Source organism: Pleurodeles waltl, chromosome 1_1 (assembly GCF_031143425.1).
Source record: "Pleurodeles waltl isolate 20211129_DDA chromosome 1_1, aPleWal1.hap1.20221129, whole genome shotgun sequence".
Classification (NCBI taxonomy): Eukaryota; Metazoa; Chordata; class Amphibia; order Caudata; family Salamandridae; genus Pleurodeles; species Pleurodeles waltl.
This window is the reverse complement of record NC_090436.1, coordinates 525782403-525805809: the sequence shown is the minus strand read 5'-3', so window position 1 is coordinate 525805809 and position 23407 is coordinate 525782403. Positions and strand designations below refer to the sequence as shown.

Below are 23407 nucleotides of genomic sequence, written 5' to 3'. Positions count from 1 at the left end.
TTGGGAAATATGGTGTTTTGTGTTAAAGTGCATGAGAAAGGTATACCTCTTTGTAAAGATCCTATTGAGAAATTTAAAGCAAAAGGAACTGAGATTCCTCTGTTAACAGATTTAGGTTCTAAAATCACAATAATTTCGAAACAAACTTTGAATGAGAGTGGTCTTATGCAAGATCTATTACCTTCTGATGTTAATCCTGAGGGTTATAAAGGAGTTAAAGTAGATCTGAAAGGGTATTTTGAGTCTTCGATACAATTCAGAGAATGTGTAGTTGTGGGGAGGCTGTATGTGTCAGTTGCAATATTTTAGGATGGCATTGTTAAGGTTGTTTGGGTCTTCGAATTGAGACTTGAGTGTTACCCCCAACAATGGCATAATGAAACTTGAGGGCCTGCTCTGGACCCATACAGGAGCCCTAAGGCCAGGGACCAGATGCAGTCAGTGTACTGTACTGAGGGGCACCCTTGAGCTTGGGGGGTCCCCCGCAAAATAGGAAATGCAGGGGCTAATGTTACGCAACTGACCCCCAAATTCTGAGTGTGAGTGAGCTTGGATATCATTCTCTGACCATGGAAAACATTTTAGAGGACTATAAGGGAATTTTCAAAGAAGAACTTGGAGGGTGAGCAATTTTGAGCATCATGTCAACCTAAATGAAGGGAGTCTGCCTGTTAAGCATAAGTTATGTAGTGTTCTGTTGAATATTAGGAAGGAGATAACTGAAATGTTGAAGAATTTGTGTCAAGTGGGTGTTATTGAGCCGACTGTGACGTTTGCTGTTTTTTCCAGAAACCTTTTAATTTGGTCCCTCTTGGTGATATTGGGAAGGTCCAGTAAACTGATTTAATTTGTGTGAGAGTGATCTTCTACATCTTACAGCTTTACATTTGATCGGCCTTCCATTGCATGGCTGCTCCTATTGCAGTCTGAGACTCGCTAATGTCATTGCTTATAGACTTTAATGAGTCTTACTTGTGTGCAACAGCAGCTTTTGAATTTCTGGGCTTAGTTCATTGATCATCCTATTGCTTCCTTTGTTTTATTCAAGTGTGAGAGTCTTTAGTTCAACGGTACTCAAAGTACGGCCCGCGGGCCGCCAGCGGCCCCACGGACCTAACTTGGCGGCCCGCGAGACGCACACCAAACGCAATAAACAATGGCCGCCGTATGTAAACATAGAGGAGGGCCGCGGGAGCATGCTCCCGCGGCCCTCCTCTATGTTTACATACGGCGGCCATTGTTTATTGCGTTGCCCTGACGATCGTGGAAGCCAAAGCCCCATAAAAGTCAGCTAACTTTTACGGGGCTTTGGTCGTCTGCTTGCTGTCACCGGCTCCACGTCTGCTGCCCGCCTGCCTGCCTGCTGTTCCAGATTTGTGGCATCTTTACAGTGCTTTGAGTCAGGTAAGGCTCTTTGGTTATTTATTTATTTGTTTTTAATGTAGTGTGTGTTACTGGGGTAGGCGTGTGAGCAGATTGCGCTGTGTGTGTGCGCTGTGTGTGTGTGTTACTGGGGTGGGGTGAGAGCAGATGGCGCTGTGTGTGTGCGCGCTGTGTGTGTTACTGGGGTAGGGGTGAGAGCAGATGGCGCTGTATGTGTGCGCGCTGTGTGTGTTACTGGGGTAGGGGTGAGAGCAGATGGCGCTGTGTGTGTTACTGGGGTAGGGGCGAGAGCAGATGGCGCTGTGTGTGTGCGCGCTGTGTGTGTTACTGGGGTAGGGGTGAGAGCAGATGGCGCTGTGTGCAGATGGCGCTGTGTGTGTTACTGGGGTAGGGGTGAGAGCAGATGGCGCTGTGTGTGTGCGCGCTGTGTGTGTTACTGGGGTAGGGGTGAGAGCAGATGTCGCTGTGTGCAGATGGCGCTGTGTGTGTTACTGGGGTAGGGGTGGGAGCAGATGGCGCTGGGTGTGTTACTGGGGTAGGGGTGGGAGCAGATGGCGCTGTGTGCAGATGGCGCAGTGTGTGTTACTGGGGTAGGGGTGAGAGCAGATGGCGCTGTGTGTGTGCGCGCTGTGTGTGTTACTGGGGTAGGGGTGAGAGCATATGGCGCTGTGTGCAGATGGCGCTGTGTGTGTTACTGGGGTAAGGGTGGGAGCAGATGGCGCTGTGTGTTACTGGGGTAGGGGTGGGAGCAGATGGCGCAGTGTGTGTTACTGGGGTAGGGGTGAGAGCAGATGGCGCTGTGTGCAGATGGTGCAGTGTGTGTTACTGGGGTAGGGGTGAGAGCTGATGGCGCTATGTGTGTTACTGGGGTAGGGGTGAGAGCAGATGGCGCTGTGTGTGTGCGCGCTGTGTGTGTTACTGGGGTAGGGGTGAGAGCAGATGGCGCCGTATGTGTGCGCGCTGTGTGTGTTACTGGGGTAGGGGTGAGAGCAGATGGCGCTGTATGTGCGCGCTGTGTGTGTTACTGGGGTAGGGGCATTGTTTTGAAAAAGGGGCTGGGGTGGTTGTTCCCCCTCTAAGCCCCGCCTCCTCTAATCCCCGCCCCCCGCTTTCACTTCATGGCGGCCCTCGGCCGCAAACCATACTGCAATTTTGGCCCCCGAGAAAAAGTTTGTGAGTTCCCATGCTTTAGTTCAACATGAAATGAGGCATGGGAACATCTGGAGAGGTACTACGCTCCTGAGCAAGCAGTGGAAGAATACTCCAAATCCCTGTAGCTTACTGATTGTGTGATAAACAGATTCCCTCTTCTTCGTGCTCTTCTCCACTCCACCTTCCATCCATTTGCTTCCAACTTATTTCATAGTTAGGATCCCTTTCCTTGGATGTTAGATGCATACAGTATAAAGAGGGTCAGATTTAGAGATAGGTTAAAAATGTGTGGTAGATAAGAGAACAGGTGGTCTTTGTACACTTCTGGACTTTCAATACTTCCTTCCTGTGAACTTTGTTGATGCTGCAAATCCTGTCTTCCTGACAAGTGAGGACAGGATCTGCTCTTGATCCTAACCGAAAAGGGAATTCCACTTTTCCACTGACAATTACTGCAGATTCCAAAATAGTTTCAGGTTTGTTGGTCAATAAAAGTGGGCCAACTTAGTTTTGGGTTCATTCCTACACAATACATAAGCAATACAAATGTGTTACCAACATCATATACTCTGTGTGCCTTAACATTATTAATGTAAAGTGTAGCATAAAAACATATAATTGGAGGTGTATTCACTGTAGAGACTAGATGCGTACGTTCTAATGGTTAACTTTAAAATGAAGATTTGTAGTTCTTATTCACATTTACTATTGTATTACAATATATTTTATTTATTTGAAAGCACATTACATATGTAATCATGAATTAATTTATTCATGTTTTGCATCTATCCTGACATTTTGCGTCCATCTATAATTGTGTTGTAGAAGTGCACACTGACTGTGATTTACTACAGTTAGCCTACTATGCCTTTATTTTAATATGAGATGTATTTTTCTATGTTCTGCATGTTTCTTCTTTCCCAGGTGCACATTCATAATTTCTTAGAGAAAGGAGTTTTGTGTATTAGAGAGAGAGAGTCCTGAGAAGAGAAATCTTGACAAAAACATCATGATTTAATGAGTAGAAGGAGCCTCCTATTAATTGCGAATCAGGAACGAAGTTGCTGAATGTTAACTTGGTCATTCAAGCTCCGTGGGATGGGAAAATCAACAAATGTTGCAGATGTACCTGGTGATAAAGAGAAAGAATTGGGATTTTGGTGACGTGTTTAGAGATATGGATGCTCCCAGAACTTTCTATTTTAAATTTGTATTCATACTGCTAGAATTATGGCAGATTCTTTTGGACTTGGAGAGGTACACACCTCTCTGCATTTCCTTGCCCTTTGAGTACGTAGCTTTATACTAATACTGATTTCCCTTTTAAGAGACCTCATGATGCTGACACCTACCTTGCTTCATGTCCTAATCATTTGAAACTTTTATTCTATACTTCCCCATTTTAGCTTAGGACATGAATAGATGACCTTAGATTAGTTCATGTTTAGGAGAAGTAATCCAGATTAATTTAAGAAATGACAATTCCTATTTCCTAGTATCTGTATTGCTGTGACTGTAATCTCTGTGTGCCTTATGCTATTGAGACTGAATTTGTTCCGGTGTTTCACCGGTTCAGATTTTGTATCTTTACAATTTGATTTTGATATGCACCTATACAGGAGTGTTTACTAATTTTTAACAAACCTACTAAACTTTCTATATTGATTCCTGGTCCTCATTGTGTGGTCAAATGGGCTCTACAAAATGTAAATCGTAGATCTGTTATTAACTCCCTTGCCTTCCAAGGCATCTACAAGGTCCCTTGGATTAAGACTTTCCTCCGCTTCCATGCGCACTCATGCAGAAGGTAGCTTATTGGATGGTTAGTTACTGGAGCAAGAACTTAGGCCCTGATTTATACTTTTTGCCGCAAAACTGTGCTAACACAGTTTTGCGGCAAAAAGTTTATCGCCGGCTTGCCTCATTTAAAAACGCCAGCTGGGCGCCTTTTATATATTGAATGGCTCAAGCCGTTGCTAAACCTGGGCTAGCGTCTTTGTAGAAGACGCTAGCTGAGTGGTGGTGGCGGTTGGTAAGGAGGGAGTTGTGCGTCAGAAAATTACGCTAGCCTGGTTAGAGGCAAAAAAATGCCTCCAACCAGACTAGTACCATGTCCTTGGGCACAACCTCCAAAAACATGACTCCTGTCTTAGGAAAGACAGGAGTCATGCCCACCACCCCAATGGCCAGCACAGGGTACAATCGTCTCCTTGGTATGTCCATTGCATCCTGTGCCATGCAGGGGGCCCCAAGTCAGGGGCCCAGATGGCACTTAAAAACTAAATTATTACTTACCCATACTTACCCTACTTACCTGGGAAAGGGTCACCCATCCTCTTGTGTCCCTCTGGTGTGGGTGGGGGTGTTCCTGGGGCTTGGGGAGGGGACCTGTGGACCCATTCCATTGTGTTTTATCATGGAAATGGGTCCACAGGTCCCCTAACACCTGGTCTGTCCCAGTTGTTAAATAATGGTGCAAAGAAAGTTTTGCACCATTTTATGTCTCCTCCTACCACCCATGCTTCATTTTAGCACAAGGTGATAAATATGGGGCTATGGGGTTAGCACCATTTTTTGGATGGGAATGCCTACCTTGCATCTCATTGACCCAAGGTAGGTTCACACATCCAAAAAATGGTGCTAACTCCTATATTTTGTCGCTAGACGTGTCTAACATCAAAATATAAATACGGAGTTAAGTTTGTGCCGAATTTGCAATAAAAAAAATGACGGAAATTCAGAGCAAACAGAGTATAAATATGACCCTTAGAATGTCCTTTTCTAGAATTGCCCAAACCCAGTTCAAACCCCTGAAGCCCATGGTTTGAGTTGGAGGATTGATGGAATTCCATCAGTTTGGGAAAGAGTTGTAACAGCAGAGGAGTGAGTATTAATAGGGCCATTTTCTGCAATTGCTTATGTCTTGCTTGGGGTGTTTTGGGGAGACTATGCAGTGTGAGGGGGTAATGTTTTAAGTTGTTGTGTGAGTATGGCACTTGATGCAGAGAAGTTGAAGTTGTTGTCAGGCTCGACATAGCTTAAAATCCCAGGATAGCAATAAGTTATTGGTGTAGAAGACAGTGTGTTGTAATTGTCTGCTAAGTTTTGCGGTGCTTGTCATGAGAAGTCATTCCTGGCGCATTTGAGATAGGGACATTTATCTTTGGGTGAGAGTGAGGTGTTACTGTGGTGAATCCCTAGTGCGCAGGGAGAAGCTGTACCAATACGGATAAATTCTGTATTTCCAAATTGTGGCCTTCTTAAGTTCATGTGAGTGGGCTAGCCAAGCAATAATGGTGGCCACCATTATTGCACGGCAGGCCCACTGAAATGCACCACAGAAGGACGCAATAATTGAGATATGGTCAATGCTAAATAATACAAATACCGTGAGCCTCACCAGCCACCATTATTGCTTGGCTAGCCCACTCACATGAACTTAAGAAGGACGCCACAATTTGGAAATACAGAATTTATCCGGGCTTCACCTACGTCTTTAATAATAATTGATAATGTACAAGACACTAACCAGAAGACCATAACTAATTACTGGTATCTCTAGGTGCTACCGAAAGAAATATCCCCAGTCCTGATGATGACCCCTCTATTGATTTACGTCTTATAATGGGGTCGAAACGTCAACATGAGATTGAATGTGGATTATAAATTGTAAAAATACTTTGTGACTTCAGGGCTTCCTGGATTGACGGAGCAGTTAGAAGTCCATATTGTTCTTAACCACTTTCTGTACATATTGTATATAACACTATAACTTTTATTCACAATATTCACTTTTCACTGTGTTTCAATATAGGAGCACCTACTATCACAGATACCTTATAAAGAAAATGTGCAATATATGCTGTTACATTTCTTTGCGAAAGCTAAAAGAAATAAAGTACAATTAATGTAGCAATATTTGTTTTACTTAATTATCACATAGACAGCTTACCGTGGAAGTCTAGGATTACTTCCCCCTTGCATTGACCATATAATAATTTAATTTATTTAGTGGCACAGACAAAATTATTTGTTGAAATTGCTTTGAATTTTTGTCATGCATGTTTGATGCTGAGAAGAGTGCATTCTGGAAAAATTGTAAAGGAGGGTGAGTCGCTGCAAGAAGTGAGACTGATATCACAGTGTGCCTTGCTGTTATTGGTCAGTTGGTGTTGAGCCTCGCTGTTATTGGTTGTTTAAGTCATAGAATGTTGTGCTGCTATTGGCTGCCATTGTCGAATGAGAACTGTGGGTGGAGAGTTATTTCCTAGCTCAAAACAGATTTCTAATTGTGACTGTTGAAAGTATTGTTGAAAAATTTAATGTTTTAAGGCTATCCGAAATCTAGTGAGGGGTGAAGTGAAAATACCTGTTCGGGAGGGGGAAAGGCACCACCTGAAGATACGCCATGTCCTTACATGGCTATAAATGTGGGTCTTCACACATGTATATGGGTGAATCAATTATTACTATAATATAATTAAAAAGTTCTTATAAAACTCACAGCTACCCACTATGGGCTTCCCGTCACTTACAGAACAAGTGAGGACATGCTTTTATGAAGAAGTAGGTTTTCAATTGTTTCCTAATACTGAGCAGGTTTTTGTTTGATCTACCATGAATAAGAAGGGAGTTCCATAGCTTATAGACCAGATAGATGATTGATCAACCCCTGCTTCTGGCTCTTTTGACTCTGGGAACGGCAAGAAGAAAGAGATTGTTCGATCTCCACTCCCTATGGGCACTGTATGCGGTGATGAGGTGTCAACGGATATGTGGGCCAGGTGAGTGGTTTATCCACTGAGCGATACATAAGGCTTTGAATTCTCTCCGTTTGTTGAAAGGCAGCCAATGAAGTTGAACAAGAGCCAAACAAACTGGTTGCATTCTGGGCAGACCCAGCAGTGCTCAGGCCACAGCATTCTGAGTAACCTGCAACATTCTGACAACATAGGAGAGGCTGCCTAGATAAAGAGAATTACCATAGTCAATATGGGACAGTACCAGCCCTTGGATCACTGACCTCCTGCAGCCCTTTAAGTATCTTCCTAAAAGAGCTTAAAAGTCCAAAGCAGGTGCCTGCAACTTTCTTTGCCTAGTTGCCCAGTGTTAGATGTTTATCTAGAACAACTCCAAGGCTTCTGGTTTGGAAGGGGAACGCTCCCCCAAATATGGGGGTCAGAGGAATTGATCCCACAGTGAGTGATTATTTGTAATCAACATTACCTCTGGTTTGTCCCAGTTTATCTTGAAACAACTTGTCTCCATCCATTTGGTCACTTGTTCCAGACAGGTGGTGAGTCTTCCAAAGGTTAAGTCAGTGCGTAGTGACAGGAAGACAACAATCTGGGGGTCATCTGCATAAGACACCATAGTAACCCCAAATGCACAAATGATGTCAGATAATGGCCAGATGTACACATTAAAAAGTGTGGGCCTCAGCAAAGAGCCCTGTAGCACTCCGTACTCAAGCCAATGTGTTTCCAAAAAGAAAGGCGCTTCACTGGCTTAAAAGCTCCTGTTAGCTAAAAACATTGTTAGCCGGTTTAGAGCTATTTCTGTGATTCTAATATCCTTTAGCTGCTTGCAAAGAATTGGGTGTAAGACTTTGTCAAAGCTGTGCTTAACTCAAAAAGAATGAGCACAGCTGACCCACCTTAGTCAATTTGTTTTAGGTCCTCAGTGGCCAATAAGAAGGCTGTCTCTGATCTGCAGCCAGAATGGAAGCCAGTTTGTGTCTGGAAGCCAGTCTGTGTATGGTGCAGTAAATTATTAGAGTCTAGAAAGTCAGAGAGAACCTCATTTAACAATTTATCTAAGAATTTACTAACCCCATGGAGTAACAAAAATGGGTCTGTAGTGTTCCTCTTTATAAGGGTCCAAGGATGGTTTCTTCAACAATGGGCATATGATTGCATGTTTCCAATTATCTGGAACACATCCACTATTCAGGGATAGTTAGTAGATGGCCATTAAAGCCAATATAATGGCCTTTCCTCCTTTCAGTAAGATTTCTATAGAAGCCTGGTCCAGCAAGGAACCTGACTTAACTGTGTTACCAGCCTTTAGAATATCTTCTCTGGCCAGTTCTTAGAATGTTGAGAGTTCAGCCACCGGTTTCCCAACTATATCACTGTTAAGGAATGTAATAGAGAGGTCTGATGCTCCTGACAATGACTATGACCTTTTCTAAAAAAAAAAAGTAATTGTCCAGCTGCTCACACCGTTCCTTGGAGCACGGGGTTTTAGAAAGGAATTGACAGTGGCATATATTTCTTTGGAGGGATGTGAATACTGACTGATTCTATTGGCAAAATCTTTTAACCTGGCTCTGCTGATTGCGTATTATAGGCTTCCTTACTGTCCTCATCATACTTGTATCTCCATTTCCTTTTGTATCTTTTACATTCTTTCTTCAGTTCCCTTATCTCTGGCGAGAGCTGTTTGCCACTGATTCTAGAATAGGGAGCTCTGCATACATTCTTAGGGATTAGCGTCCCTAACATCGAGCTGATCCATTCCTTGAAGGTCGAGTAAGAGCCAACAACATTGCCACCTAAACTTGGGACAGAATTGTGATGTCCAATTTAGACCCTTGTCTGGAAGATTTTGCTGGTATTCTAGGGTTTCTAGGCCTTTCCATATTCAGGATAAAAACTGAACCAGCAAGCGATCTGACCATGGGATGGCAAAGGGACATTCATCGTTATAGTCGGGATATTTGTGAAAATAGAGTTCAGAATAAGGCCCTTGGAATGTGTAGGGAGCGTAACTAATTGTTCAGGTTGCATTGATAGTCAGTTCTGTCCGAGGTTTACAGACAGTGAAAATGTGATAACATCCATTTGAATATTCAAATCCCCCGATAGTGTGAAATTAGATGCCAAAAGGTAAAAATGGCATAAGATCACAGAGAAAGAATGTGCATTGAGCTTTCCATGTGATGGCACATTTCATTTGAGAATCATTGAAACTTTGAGGAGAGTATTATACAACATGAGACCACAACCTAGACCCGCACAGTACAAAGCACTTAATACTTGAGAATGTGTAGCCCATGCTAGGAGAAGGAAAGCTATCAGGGAAGAGTCAGAAAGGCAATGCATACTTGTGCAGGTGCTAGATGGGATGCCGAACACAAAAGGTAGAGGACTGACATCATAGAGGGAGCTAGATTGTACCCTGTACTGACAAGTGAAGAAAAAGAGAAAGGAAAGAAGAAGAAGGGGGAAAAGACAAAAGACGCAGAAAATGTAGCCAAAGACATTGACTCTAGAGATAACATCTTGGATGTGTTGCTATCGGCACATCCACTATGTGATGAAACCCAAATTTAGGTAATGAGTGATGCAGATGCAGTGGAAATTCAGAAGTACTGTCTGCACCGGTAAATATGGAAGTAAATCTAAGTCAAACCCAGATGGGACGGAGTTCAGGGATAAGTACCCCGTCAACCCTTCCATTCACAATGCCCCAGATGCAATTGCTGTTCCAGTCACTATTGATCCTATAATTCCTTTATATGGACCCAAGTCATCATACTGGAGCAAATCCATCAACTGCTGTTCCTGTTGTTCCCGGATGGGGAGGAACAGGAAATACTCCTTCAATCCAGCTAAGGAGACTATGCCCCATGCTGCTTCTTTGTCTTCAATAGCGAATCAAGCAGGAATTTCCCCTAGATGAGAATTAGCCCAAAGATCACAACCTTTTGACATGTCCTTTTGGAAGTCACCTCCTAGTGTTAACCATAGTACTCCCAGAGAAAGGATAGTGTCTAAAGCCCCTATAAAGCCGGATGGCCTCAGTGCTAAAGAATATGATGAAAGGCTTCAAATTTTAGTTGTGACCTCGAAAGAAGGTCCAAGCTCAGGATTAACTAGAGAGGCCATCTCAGTCCCCAATGAGACAAAATGCTATGGGTGTGGTCAAATTAAAGTTAGAACTAGATGAAATGATATCAGGAAATCTTGATATTTCCCGATTAGATACCTACCAAGAAAACAAACTTGTGTTTATGTGTAAGGATGTCACAAAGTGTGCAAAAATAAGATGTAGACATAAGTAGAACCAGATTGTGCAAAGAAGCTGTCATGTATTTTGATGAGAATGACAATTGCAGCATTTGAATCCCAGGAATGGAAACACACGTTAGGGAGTTGATTCATAGAATTTGAAACTGGAGGGAATTAGATAGGTGGTAAAGTAGATGGAAGAAGCAAAGAGATAATAAGACGACAAAGAAAAAGCTGCCTCCATCCATAGCAAAGGGAGAGGACACCTCAGCTTTTCAATTGAGGGAAGTGCCTGGTGGAGGCTATGACCATGTGCCTCGGAGCAGAAGTGATCCTTCTAATAATTTCCCCAAATTGAGAAAAAAGCCAGTGGAGTGGTACACACAGGTTGAGCGGTTTGTAAAAATATTTTATATCCTGATTTGAATACCCTTTTCAACATTGTAATACCAAGTGATTTGTGGGCAGAATGTAAAGTGGCTATAGAGTGGCCACAAAGAAACCCAGTGATGAATGCTCTGTCACCATTAGTGATGAAAATGTTTCAGCAGATGATGACTTTCTTGAAAGGAAAGGTACCAGCTAAAGACATTGATTGGGTTAAGATTGACAGAGCAACTCAAGACCCTAATGAAGCAATGCATGCCTTTTATGAGAGATTGTTAGAAATGTTGAAGCAGCACCGTGAAAAGGAGACTCTTGAGGCGAAGGACATCGGAAATTTTGTGTCTAAATTTGTGACAGACAACCTTTCTCAATCAACGAAAACCAGCCACATGATAACCACCTGGTCCTCCATCACCACACAGACCACTGCAGCCATCATGGCATCCATCTACTCCGGGGCCCCCACCGACCTCTGCCCAAACTCTTTAACTTCGGAGCCGATACCATCAGCACGGAACTAACTGGCATCCTCAGCACCTCCATCTCCATGGCAACCTTCCCACACAAATAGAAACATGCAGAGGTCAAGCCCCTCCTGAAAAAACCTTCCGCCGACCCCAGCGCCCTCAAAAATTACAGACCCATCCTCCTGCTCTCGTTCCCTGCAAAAGTACTTGAGAAACCCTTCATCCAACAGCTCACCGACTACCTCGAACAAAACCACCTTCTTGACTCCTCACAATCGAAGCTCTGGTCCAACCACAGCAAGAAAGCCGCACTGATCACAGCCACGGACAACATCAGGACACTCCTCAACCATGGGGAATCGGCAGCCCTGATCCTCATGGACCTCTCCACAGCATTCAACTCAGTCTCCAACCACACTCTCCTCAACAGACTTCACAACATAGGCATCCAGCTAAACACCCTCAAGTGGATTGCCTCATTCCTCTCAGGCCGCACCCAGAGCATCCGCCTTTCACCTCAGCACTCAAGAACATCACCTGCGTCATACCCCAAGGATCTTCCAGCAGCCCCACCCTGTTAAACTTTTACATGACCCCTCTCACACACATCGTCAGATCCCACGGACTCAACTTAGTCTCGTATGGCAATGACATTCAACTTATCCTCTCACTCACCAAGGACCCCCTAAACACCAAAGCCAACTTCTGCAATGCCATGTCCAACGTAGCATCATGGATGAGTGATAGCTGGCTCAAACTAAACACCAACAAAATTGAAGTCCTGATCTTCTTGAAGAACACCTCCATATGGGACCACAGCTGGTAGCCAGCAGAACTCGGACCTACACCCTCTCATCAAACCAAGCACGGAACCTCAACATCATCCTAGACTGCCATCTGTCCATGAAATTGACAAGTAAACTCAGTTGCCTCCTCCAGCTTCTACATCCTATGCATGCTGCGCCGAATTTTCAGATGGACAGACACCAGAAAAACTGTCACACACACTCTGGTCACCAGCAGTCTCGACTATAGCAATGCTCTCTATGCTGGAATATCCTCCCAGCTACTCAAAAGACTCTAAACTCTACAGAATACCTCAGCCAGACTCATCCTGAACCTTCCAAAGCGTACAAGCATCATGCCACACCTAAGAAGCCTCCACTGGCTTCCCATCCAGAAGAGGTGGCAATTCAAGATTCTCACACACACAAAGCTCTACACAACCAAGGTCCATCCTATATCAACCATCGTGTGAACTTCCACATCCCCACTAGACAACTATGCTCTGCATCGCTCAACCTCGTGCACCCCCCAGGTCTATTGCAGCCACAGCAGAGGCCGTTCCTTCTCCTACATAGCAGCCAAGTCCTGAAACAACCAGCCCCTCCACCTCTGAACAGCTCTCTCCCTGGCAGACTTCAGAAAGAGACTCAAGGTGTGGCTTTTCGACAGAAACTCATTTCTCTCAGCACCCAGATACCCTTAGATGGGGCAGTGCTGCACTTTACAAATACGATGATTTATTGATTGGATGTCAGTATCGAAAAGTGGGAAAATGTTGTGATGGGTCATCCCCTTACTGTGTTTGTGCCCCATTCGGTTGAGATATTGTTGGCCTGTACCCAAAAGTTTACAAACAGCTGTTTGACCTGCTATGAACAAGTTATTTTGGAAGTGGAGAACATGAGTCTGAAATGATGTGCTACTTTGAATCCTAATATACTGTCATTCCTTCCTGAAGCTGAGTAAGAGGAGGCTGAAGTTGAGCATGTCTGTCTAGATGACACGGAACTGTGCACCAAGATAAGACTAGACATTCCAGATGAGCCACTAGCTGAGTCTGATTTCATGCTGTTTGTTGATGGGTCTTGTTAGTGAGACCATGAAGGAAATCTAAGAGCTGCCTACTCAGTTTGTACAGTCTCAGGTGTAGTAGAATCCTCCTGGCTTTGTGGAGTGCTCTCCACACAAGTGGCTAAATTGGTTCCCTTACTAGAGTATGGTATGTTTCTGAACAGCTAAAAGTGACGGTTTTCATTGATAGTTAGTTTGGCTTTTGGTGTGGTCTATGACTTTGGACAGTTATGGTCACAGCGAGGTTTCATGACCGCATTGGGCTCTCCCATTAGGAATGGGGAGTATGTGAATGAGTTACTTGAGGCTTTGCAGTTGCTTGCCCGGACTGCTGTTGTGATAAGCTCTGCACACCACAGTGGAGATGACTATGTGACAGTGGATAACAACTATGCACAAGAAGTCGCAAGATACTGTGCTCAAGGAGCATGTACGTGGTGAATACTCAAATGAGACTACAGATGAGACCAATTACATCCTTTTGTTAACTACAGCTGATACATGGGAAGAAGTTAAGAGGATGCAAGAGGAAGTGCCAGAGGCAGAACAGCAAGGTTGGATCAGAGCAGGTTGTGTCAAAAGTGATGATGACATTTGGGTTTCAGCAGATATAAGACCTTTACTGCCAGATAGTCTGTTGCCCCCTATTGCTAGACATTTCTGTGGTCTTGCCTATGTAGAGAGGGATGGTATGGTTTGTTTGTTTTGGCAGACTTGGTTTAATCTCAGATTCTAGATTGGTGGCTGAAGGATTGCATCACAGGTGTGTTGTGTGTCAACAGATGAATGTAGGGAAAAGAACTGCTGCAACACGGAGTCATCTAGAAATATCAGGTGGTCCCTTCATTGGGATACAGTTGGACTTTATTGAAATGCCTGTGTGCATCAGGCTGAGATATGTCATAGTAGTTGTGTGCATCTTCTCACATTGGGTTGAAGCTTACCTGACCAGAAGAAATGACAGTCTCAAAGTAGCTAAATTGGTGTTGAGAGAACTGCTCCCCAGGTTCAGTTTTTCAGCTTCCCTGGAGTCTAACCATCTAGAGAAGAGACTACATTGCAGCTATTGACCTGAAGTTTCAGGGATAGTGAAATAAGTGAATGGCACACTGATGTCCAGACTAGCTAAAGTGCATGCTTCAACATCTTTGAAGTGGCCTGATGCTTTGCCTCTTGTTTTGATGAGTCTTCTCAGTATTCCTCATCAAGGGTCTAGTGAGAACGGGAGTAGAAACTGGAGATGGCGGCCACGATAGCCGGTTAGAGAAAGATTGAGGCTGCCTGAGGAACGTGTACCTCAAATTATTCCAGAGGACACGGAGGATTCTGGCCTGAGTGACCGTGAGAATGAATTATCTGCATGGAGGAGTTTGAAAAGAGCGAGGCTATCCTGTCACAGTTACTGTTTACCTGAATGGACATATTTTTCTGCTAATACCGGAAAGAGAGAAATCTAGGATTTTGAAGATAACAGTGTAAATCCAATTGAACCTCCCTGAACTGAACTTTATGGTTGGACTATGTTTTGAAATTACCTTCCCGCTAAATGGGCTGATCCGATTTGTTATCAGTGTGGTTTATGAACTGTGTACATATTAGAGGCATTTAAACAAACTTTGTTAGCTAATTAAGAAGATTACCAATGCCCAAGGCAGCTGAAGAAGCAAAAGGTTGTCATTTAGAAGAACACAGAGTAACGCTAAAGAAGTCTCACAAAGATTTTGTAAATAATATAATATTTGTTGAACTTAGTTTTGCCATTTGCACAGAAGGAAACCAACAGAGAAAACTCTGCTGCTGCTATTGTCCACCCAACGGTCTGATTTTAGAGACGTTATGGGAACTAGTAGCCATAATATTCATAGGTACATAATAGCAGGGGGTTTATAATTGTAGTTAGTATTGATGTTTTTATTAGTAGGATTGTATCCCACCATATCTTCTAGTTTAGTGGAGACCAGATCTACAGTTATCTCTAAAACACTTCATCCTATTGACAGTGTAGGAAAGATCCCTTTTTGACATGGTCACCCCAACGTTTTGCCCTTGCACTGATGTATTTTTGACTGAAAGTGCACCATGCCCCTGAAAACCAGGTCCCCAGTGACAGTGCTTTCCTTAAAAAAACAAGGTAAGTGTCTAATTGTAACCCAATTAGCAACGACTTTAGCACCCCTGTAAGTCCCTAGTAAATGGTACCCCTGTTACCTAGGGCATGGGTACGAAAGAGGGTTCCTAAGGGCTGCAGAATATATTATGTCACCCTGGGGGACCCACATCCAAATAGTATGCAGACTACCATCGCAGAATGCATGAAATTGTGCAAATCATTTTGAAAACATGACATTTCACACACCCTACGTGCAATGCCCACAACCACTGCATATAATGTATGTGAGTCACCCCTACAGCAGGCTTTAGAGCCCTAAGGCAGGGTGCACTATATTACATGTGATGTAGCCCTGTGATGCCTAGTTCCAATACTAGACATTGTACTGGGCCCTGTTCATTACGAGTTACCCAGCTACATAATGGCTGCACTGACAATACTGGTGTATGGTATCAAACACCTTGGCCTAATAAATCCATACTGATGCCAGCATTGGATTTATTATGACATGATGCACACAGAGGGTACCTTAGAGGTGCCCCCTAAAATCCTACTGGTCCCTTTGTGTGTTGGCTGACTGGTGTTCCACTTCTAGGCTAGTCACACCCCTAAGGTGGGCTACCTGAAACAGACACTCAAGAAAGGGTTTAACCATATTGGCCCCACAGGTACATAGCCCACTGACTACTACCCTACACCACCGTAAATGCACCAAAGTTCAGTAGTTAGGGGGCCCTCCTGGCACCAGGACTTCAGATTCATGTACTGGGAACCAAGGAAGGACAAAAGAAGAGCAGTCACAGCAAGGACAGAGGACTTAACCAACACTTGGTGCCAAACCCTGCCCTGCTGCTAGAACCTTGACTGGAACCTTCACAATTGCACCGATCTGACTCATCCAAAAGCTGTGCATCCCCCCAAAGCTGTGGAGGACTGCCCAGTGCTTCAACGAAAAGGCAGCATTTCCCTTGGAGTGGAAGAGCCATCCCTCTGCATTTGTTGGCACTGACCGCATCTGTCCGGTACAATGTTTTTCTGGCCATTGGGCCCACCAAGGGAGCATCATGACAGGAGGAGGTTTTTGAGGCTCGAAAAGGCCTGTCCTGTCACTGAGGTTTGAGACACTTGGGGGGTCATTCTGACCCCGGCGGTCAGAGACCGCCGGGGCCAGGGTCGGCGGGAGCACCGCCGACAGGCCGGCGGTGCCCCGCAGGGCATTCTGACCGCGGCGGTTCGGCCGCGGTCAGATGCGGAAAACCGGCGGTCTCCCGCCGGTTTTCCGCTGCCCTTGTGAATCCTCCATGGCGGCGGATTCTGACACCCCCTACCGCCATCCTGTTCCTGGCGGGTCTCCCGCCAGGAACAGGATGGCGGTAGGGGGTGCCGCGGGGCCCCTGGGGGCCCCTCCAGTGCCCATGCCAATGGCATGGGCACTGCAGGGGCCCCCGTAAGAGGGCCCCACTTTGTATTTCAGTGTCTGCTGTGCAGACACTGAAATACGCGACGGGTGCCACTGCACCCGTCGCACCTTCCCACTCCGCCGGCTCAATTCTGAGCCGGCGTCCTCGTGGGAAGGATGATTTGCCCTGGGCTGGCGGGCGGCCTTTTGGCGGTCGCCCGCCAGCCCAGGGCAAATCCCAAAATACCCTCAGCGGTCTTTCGACCACGGAGCGGTATTTTGGTGGGGGAAGTCTGGCGGGCGGCCTCCGCCGCCCGCCAGACTCAGAATCACCCCCTAGATCCTCAAGGAGCCCCTCTGCACTCATACCCTGAATACCAGGCACTTGCAACCACCAAGGCTTGTTTGTGTCTAGTCTAGACACCACCACCAAAACTCAACTGCACATTGAGAGACAGGTGAGCTCCACATCCAGAATGGCCCACTGTTTTGTTTTACTTTTCTTTGCAGGTGGACCAAGACCTGTTGGAGCCTCCAACTGTAAGTGGCTAGCCATACAGCACCTCTGAACTTGAGCCCCCTATCCTGGGTATGCAGCCTCTGCCTGTGTCCCCCTGACCTAGGAGTCCCCACAAGCTGAGCCCCATGTTGGGTTCTGCTGAACTTGTCCACAAGTCCCTCCTTGCAGACTCTGTTGTTTTGACAGGTCACTTTAAACTTTACTGCTGTAACACTCAAGCCTACCGTCACGACCAGCTCCTCGGTACCCGGACACACCAAGGCAGGTAAATTCAAACAGCTGGTGGTACTTGGGACCTCGGCCCCCCCAGCACCTTAAGTCCTAAAGAGTACTCTATACAACCACTTGCAAGTAACCCTATGTATTGTATGTTTCTCCCATAGGATAATATAACCACATTTGAGGCTCATGCCTCAAATCTGACAGCTTTGATCTTTCACTGTGTTTTCTGTAAAAATCAATAAAGTCTAAAGTACTTACCAAATATCGATGACTTTTGTGTCTCAATATATATAAAATTCTGTGTTATTTTACAAAATTGGTCTTGGATCTCTCTTTGAGTGTGTGTCTCATTTATTGACTCTGTGTGGACAACAAATGCTCTACACTCCCCTCTGATGAGCCTAAGCTTGCCCGACCACACTACCACAAATAGAGCACTTGGCATTATTAAGTAAGCCCATGTAAACCAATAGGGGTTATCTGGACTTTTATCATGGTGTACCCCTACATTGGCACACTACATAAAAAAGCTGGCATCATCTGCAGAAGGTATCGCATACCATCACATTCCCTTGACTTATGGTGCCACTTATAGCCTTTTGTTGAGTTTGTTTCATGGGACAGGCAATGTCCAGTATAATTATTTGAATTATGATTTAGTTCTTTCACAGATTCCCACATTGGAACATTTGAATCGCCATCCACTCCTAAAGAGATAAGGACAATTGCAAGGTTCTTTAGACCCACCACAACATTAGATACTGTCTATGCTCACCAAAACAATTTGGCTTGCAGTTTAACACATGTTAAGAAGAAATATTTCAATTTAGTTGAAGACAGGAGAGATTTGGAGTCTAAATTGATAGCAGAAAAGGACCTTAAGAGCCAGCATACATGGACTAAGGAAGAAATTGAGCATTAAGTAGCAGGAAATGTAGCAGCATTGGCTTTAGATTGGAAACATAAAGGGAAACTGTGCATACTTTCATATAAATCTACAGTTGATACTACATGTGTGGGTAGGAGTGAATGTGGTAATACATTTGAGGTTAGAGGAAACTGGAGGTTGTTTTTGGATGGAGAAGATCCTGTTATCCCTGGAGATTATTATATTTGTGGAGAACATCCATCATTTAAGTTGCCCAAGGGATGTTACAGTGTATGTTATTTATGTGTTAATTTCCAGAAAATATACCATGTGGAACATTTTAACGATCCTTTATGGGAAACGATTCCCAGATCTAAACGAGGTGCTAGTGCTGGAGAAGAAGTGGAAGATCTCTTTGGTGCAATGATTCCATCTCTAGGGGTGATTTTGAATGACATAAAGATTAGAAAGCATTTTACCATAGTGGATAAACTGTCCACCAGTACAGCAGGAGCCTTATTGGTTGTAGATACTGAAATGGTATCTATGTGATCCATGGTTTTGCAAAATCGTCTTGTGTTAGACATTCCTCTTGCCAAGGAGGTTGGAGTCGGCAGGATGTTAAAGGTCAAGCAGTGCTGTGCTTATATACTTGACAGCAGCAAATATTTGAAGGCATATATTAAGATTATTTCTAATTTGGAGGAAGAGTTAGAAGCAACAGGTGCTTGGGAAGCAATTGAAAATGGATGTGCTGCAGTTTGTAAATGGTTTGGAAACCTGGGAAGTAAAATAGTGGGTTCCATTTTGGGATCATTTGTGATCATTGCTATCTGTGTGATATCTCTAGTTGTGATCTTTAAGGTGTATAAAAGGATAGAAGCAAGAAGGGCAGTGAAAAGGAAGAGAGAGGATATAGAGTTGGAGGAGAGTCAACGTAGATATTAGGATGAGATAAAACATCTGGAGGAGGCTAGATAAAATTACATTAAATCTATGAGGTTTTGATTGGTCCATCTGATAAGGGTATTATCGTGATTGTGACGGCTTGATTCGCCATCAGAGGAGGGATTGGAGCAGTGTCATTTTGGCTTCATCCCTACACATTACAGAAGCAATACAAATCTGTAACCGACAACATATACTCTGTGTGCCTTAACATTATTAATGTAAAGTGAAGCATCAAAACATGTTATTGGAGGTGTATTCACTGTAGTGTCTAGAGTTTTATATATGTGTGTGTGTTCTAATGTTTAACTTTAACATAAAAATGTGAACTTCTCATTCAAATTTACAGTTGTATTTTGATCAATTGCATTTATTTGAAAGCACAATACATATGTAATTATGAATTTATTTATTGACATTTAGCATTCATCCTGACAGGTGTGCATTTATAATTGTGTTTTAGAAGTGCACACCTACAGTGATTTACTAAAGTTAGCTGACTAGGCTTTTATTTTAACATAACATATGCTTTTCATGTTCTGCATTTTTCTTCTTTGGCCGGTGCACATTTGTGATTTCTTAGTTAGAGAAAAGAGTATTGTGCATTAGAGATAGAGAGGCCCGAGGAGAGAGATCTTGGCAAGAGCTGGATGATTTCATGATATGTTTAGAGATATGGATGCTCCTGGAACTTTCCATATTAAGTTAGTGTTCTTACTGTTAATATTATGGCAGATTTTTTGGGACTCGGTGAGGTACTGACCTCTCTGCATTCCCTTGCCCTTTGAGTGCGTAGCTTTATGCTAAAACTGATTTCCCATTTTAGAAGACTTCTACTGGTGTCTTGATGATGCTGAGACATACCCTGATTCATCCCCAAATCATTTGAGACTTTTATTCTGTACTTTGCTCTTTTAGCTTAGGACCCAAATAGATGATCTCAGATTTGTTCATGTCTAGGAGAAGTTATCTGAATTCCTTTAAGGAATGCCGCTTCCTGTTTCTCAATATCTGTATTGCTGTGACTGTAATCTCTGTATGCCATATGCTATTGAGAATGAATTTAATCTGGCTTTTCAGTTTGCCAGTTCAGATTTTCTATCTTTACAATTTGATTTTGATATGCACCAATATTAGAGTGTTTACTTATTTGTAAGAAGCCTACTAAACTTTCCATATTAATTCCTGGTCCTCATTGTGTAGCCAAATGGGCTTCACGAAATTTCCAGGCAACTGCAAGGTCCATCGGATGAAGACTACCTTCTGCTTCCATGTGCGCTCGTGCAAAAGCAAATCTCATGGTCTAAATTATTTTCCTCTCTAAACAAGCAAGAAGGGAGCCATTCTACTTTCCTGTGTAGGTTGGCTATGATGGAATCATGCCTTTGCCACTCACTCAAGAGGAGGCTAGAACATTCAAACGGATAGGCTCATCTGAGTAAGCTCTTCTTAAATGTGTCTTACTCAAACTATCGAGCACCTTTATTCCAAAAAAGAGTTGCTAGCACAGAGAGTGCCTTCTAATCGTTATTTCTTGTCAAATCGCCAAAATGTGAGACAGGAGCAGGTAAAGGTAGTCCAGAGCCCCTAAAATAAGCTGAAGCTGAGCTTCCGAGAGGAGCCACCACAGGGCAGACAAGCTCTGCAGTGAGGCTCCTCTCTATGCCGCTCTTTCCCTTACCCCTTTGCCTTCTGTATATTGCAAGAGGCATGGGGGAAGTTAGAGCCCGTGTTGGGAATATGTACCAACGCCTCAAGCCCATCTTAAGCCAGAATGGAGGCTTTATTGGATAGGGGACAGGTGTCAATTACTCACATTAGACTGCCTAAAAATAAGCAGGAAGTGAAGCGTCCTGCAAAGTTGTTTAAAAAGATGAAAAACACAAGCTTGTTTAAACAGATAAGGAAATAAACCAGAAGACATAAGAACATTAAAAAGGGAACCAAAAATAAAACCAACTAGAATAAAAGAAGGAATTAAGGATGAAGTGAGAGGATCAGTGGCTAGGAAATCAGACTTAGAAATAGTACAGAACAACGTAAGGCAGAAGGAGAGTTAAAAAGAAGAGAAGGGGTAGTTGATGCTCGAGAAGAAGGAGGAGAGAAAGCAGGGCAGAGGGTATCATTTTCGAGGTAAACAGGAGTAAGTGGTGTAATTGGTTTACCATTATCTGAGTAAACCAAATTACCATTCTTTATAACCACTGGGATTTTTAAAAGTTATATTTTGTGTTACCTTGTGATATGTGTACTGTATTCATTTGTTTTTGTATGTGAAGCTTCATTGAGTAGGCTACTGGGTGAAATGCAACTAAACTAATGTCACAGAGGCAGGAGAATTGTCAGTCTAGTTGGGTGACAACTCCGGCTCTTCATAGCCCTCTGCAGGACCAGCCCTGCCTATCATCCTTTAAGACAGCCCTGAAGGTCTGCAGGTACAAGAAGGCATTCACGGAACAGCAAGGCATTGCTAAGGCTTGCACTCCCTGCCCGGTGGAGCCAGGCCATATAATTGCCTCCATAACTCACTCCACCATTGTTTCATGATCTTAATGATCTCTTGGCCCACTACTCGTCCACCTGAGAATCCACTAACTTTGACAGGAGCTTAGTCAACGGGTTCCACAATACATAGCTTTGAAGTGATGCAAAGAGGATGCAGAGAGGTTTGAAGAGGTCATCTAAGAACAATTTTAAAACAAGCAAAAGAATGTACTTATACATTTATTAAAACCCTTCCTTATTTGTGTCTAAAGTGATGCCTCACATTTGCTATTTACATTTCACACTGGATGTAGGCACTGACTTTGAAAGAGCATATAATGCACATTGTTTTAGTTAGGTGATAGAAGTTTCCTAGTTTCAAGAAGTATTATGCTGAACTCACTGCCTCCCACAGATCTCTGAAGCACCATCTTTCATCTGATGCTTCATTATCCTACAAAGTCTTTTGGTATTCCAGTTGTATCAATTTTAGGCAACCTTTAATTGAAAATATTTAGGGACCTATTGGCAAACTGCATTTTGTAGTACATAATTTGGTACTAGAGAAGTACTACGCATGTGCTACAAAACACTATTCACATACCTACATGCAGAGACCTCCCCCCGCCTCCGCCTCTCCCATCTTTTCTGTGTGGAGATCTCCGCCAATGTGGCGAAGATCTCAGCACATGTAGGTATACATTTTTGTAGTAAATGTTGAAGGGACTGTAGAAGTGGCTAGAACTTGGGGAATTCTTATTAATAAATTTGAGGGAAAACTTAATAAAGTTTTAAGGGAGGGGTAAGAAGAGGTTTAGTGAAGGGCATGCTAATACACCTATCCACCCAAAAAAAGGGTAAGCCTATTGCTATTTACAAACTGCACTTCTAAAGTTGCTACAGCCTAAATGTCACAACACAGTAGTAAACTTGCTCCTGTCCAGCTTTGGAGTAAGTGTAGAACCACACATGGCTGCTTACATGTGCTGCAACACACTCCCTGAAAAATAATGGCGATAGGGACTATAATACCCCATAGGAAATAATGCTAAAAAACTTTAATTATTTATTTTCACTTCTAAATTATATAGAATATATATATAAAATAACATGAGGCCAAGATGCTTTGAAGTGGTATGGGAGTCCTTTGTTATTGTTGATGATGGAATGTGTCTTATACATCTTGATTGTGCACGCTGGGTATGTGAGCAACGCCGTCTGTATGCCCGAAACGTGTCATGGATGGTGAATAAACTTACATTAACTGTTGCTTGAGTGAGTGCTATTATTACTTTGGGTATTGTGACTTTGGATACATATATATATATATATATATATATATATATATATATATATATATATATATACACACACACAAAGTGTAAAGTAAATGTCAGTTGCATTTTGGTCTCATGTAACGACTGAAATGAACAGTTCTCCCATTATTCTCAACCACAATATTTACATTCAAAAAGTGATCACAGAGGCAATAATAATAAATACTCAACATTAAAGATATATACAAATTATCCTATACATAATACTTTGATGTATCATATTTATCGAACATCCCATTCTAATAGCAACATAGTGAT

At 43.4% G+C, this 23407-nt stretch overlaps 1 protein-coding gene across 7 annotated transcripts in view; it reads left to right on the top strand.

Annotated features, from left to right (window-relative positions):
* Positions 1-23407, top strand: part of MCTP1 (multiple C2 and transmembrane domain containing 1) — a 2197525-nt gene that overhangs the window by 1857135 nt on the left and 316983 nt on the right. The gene's annotated exons all lie outside the window — the stretch shown is intronic.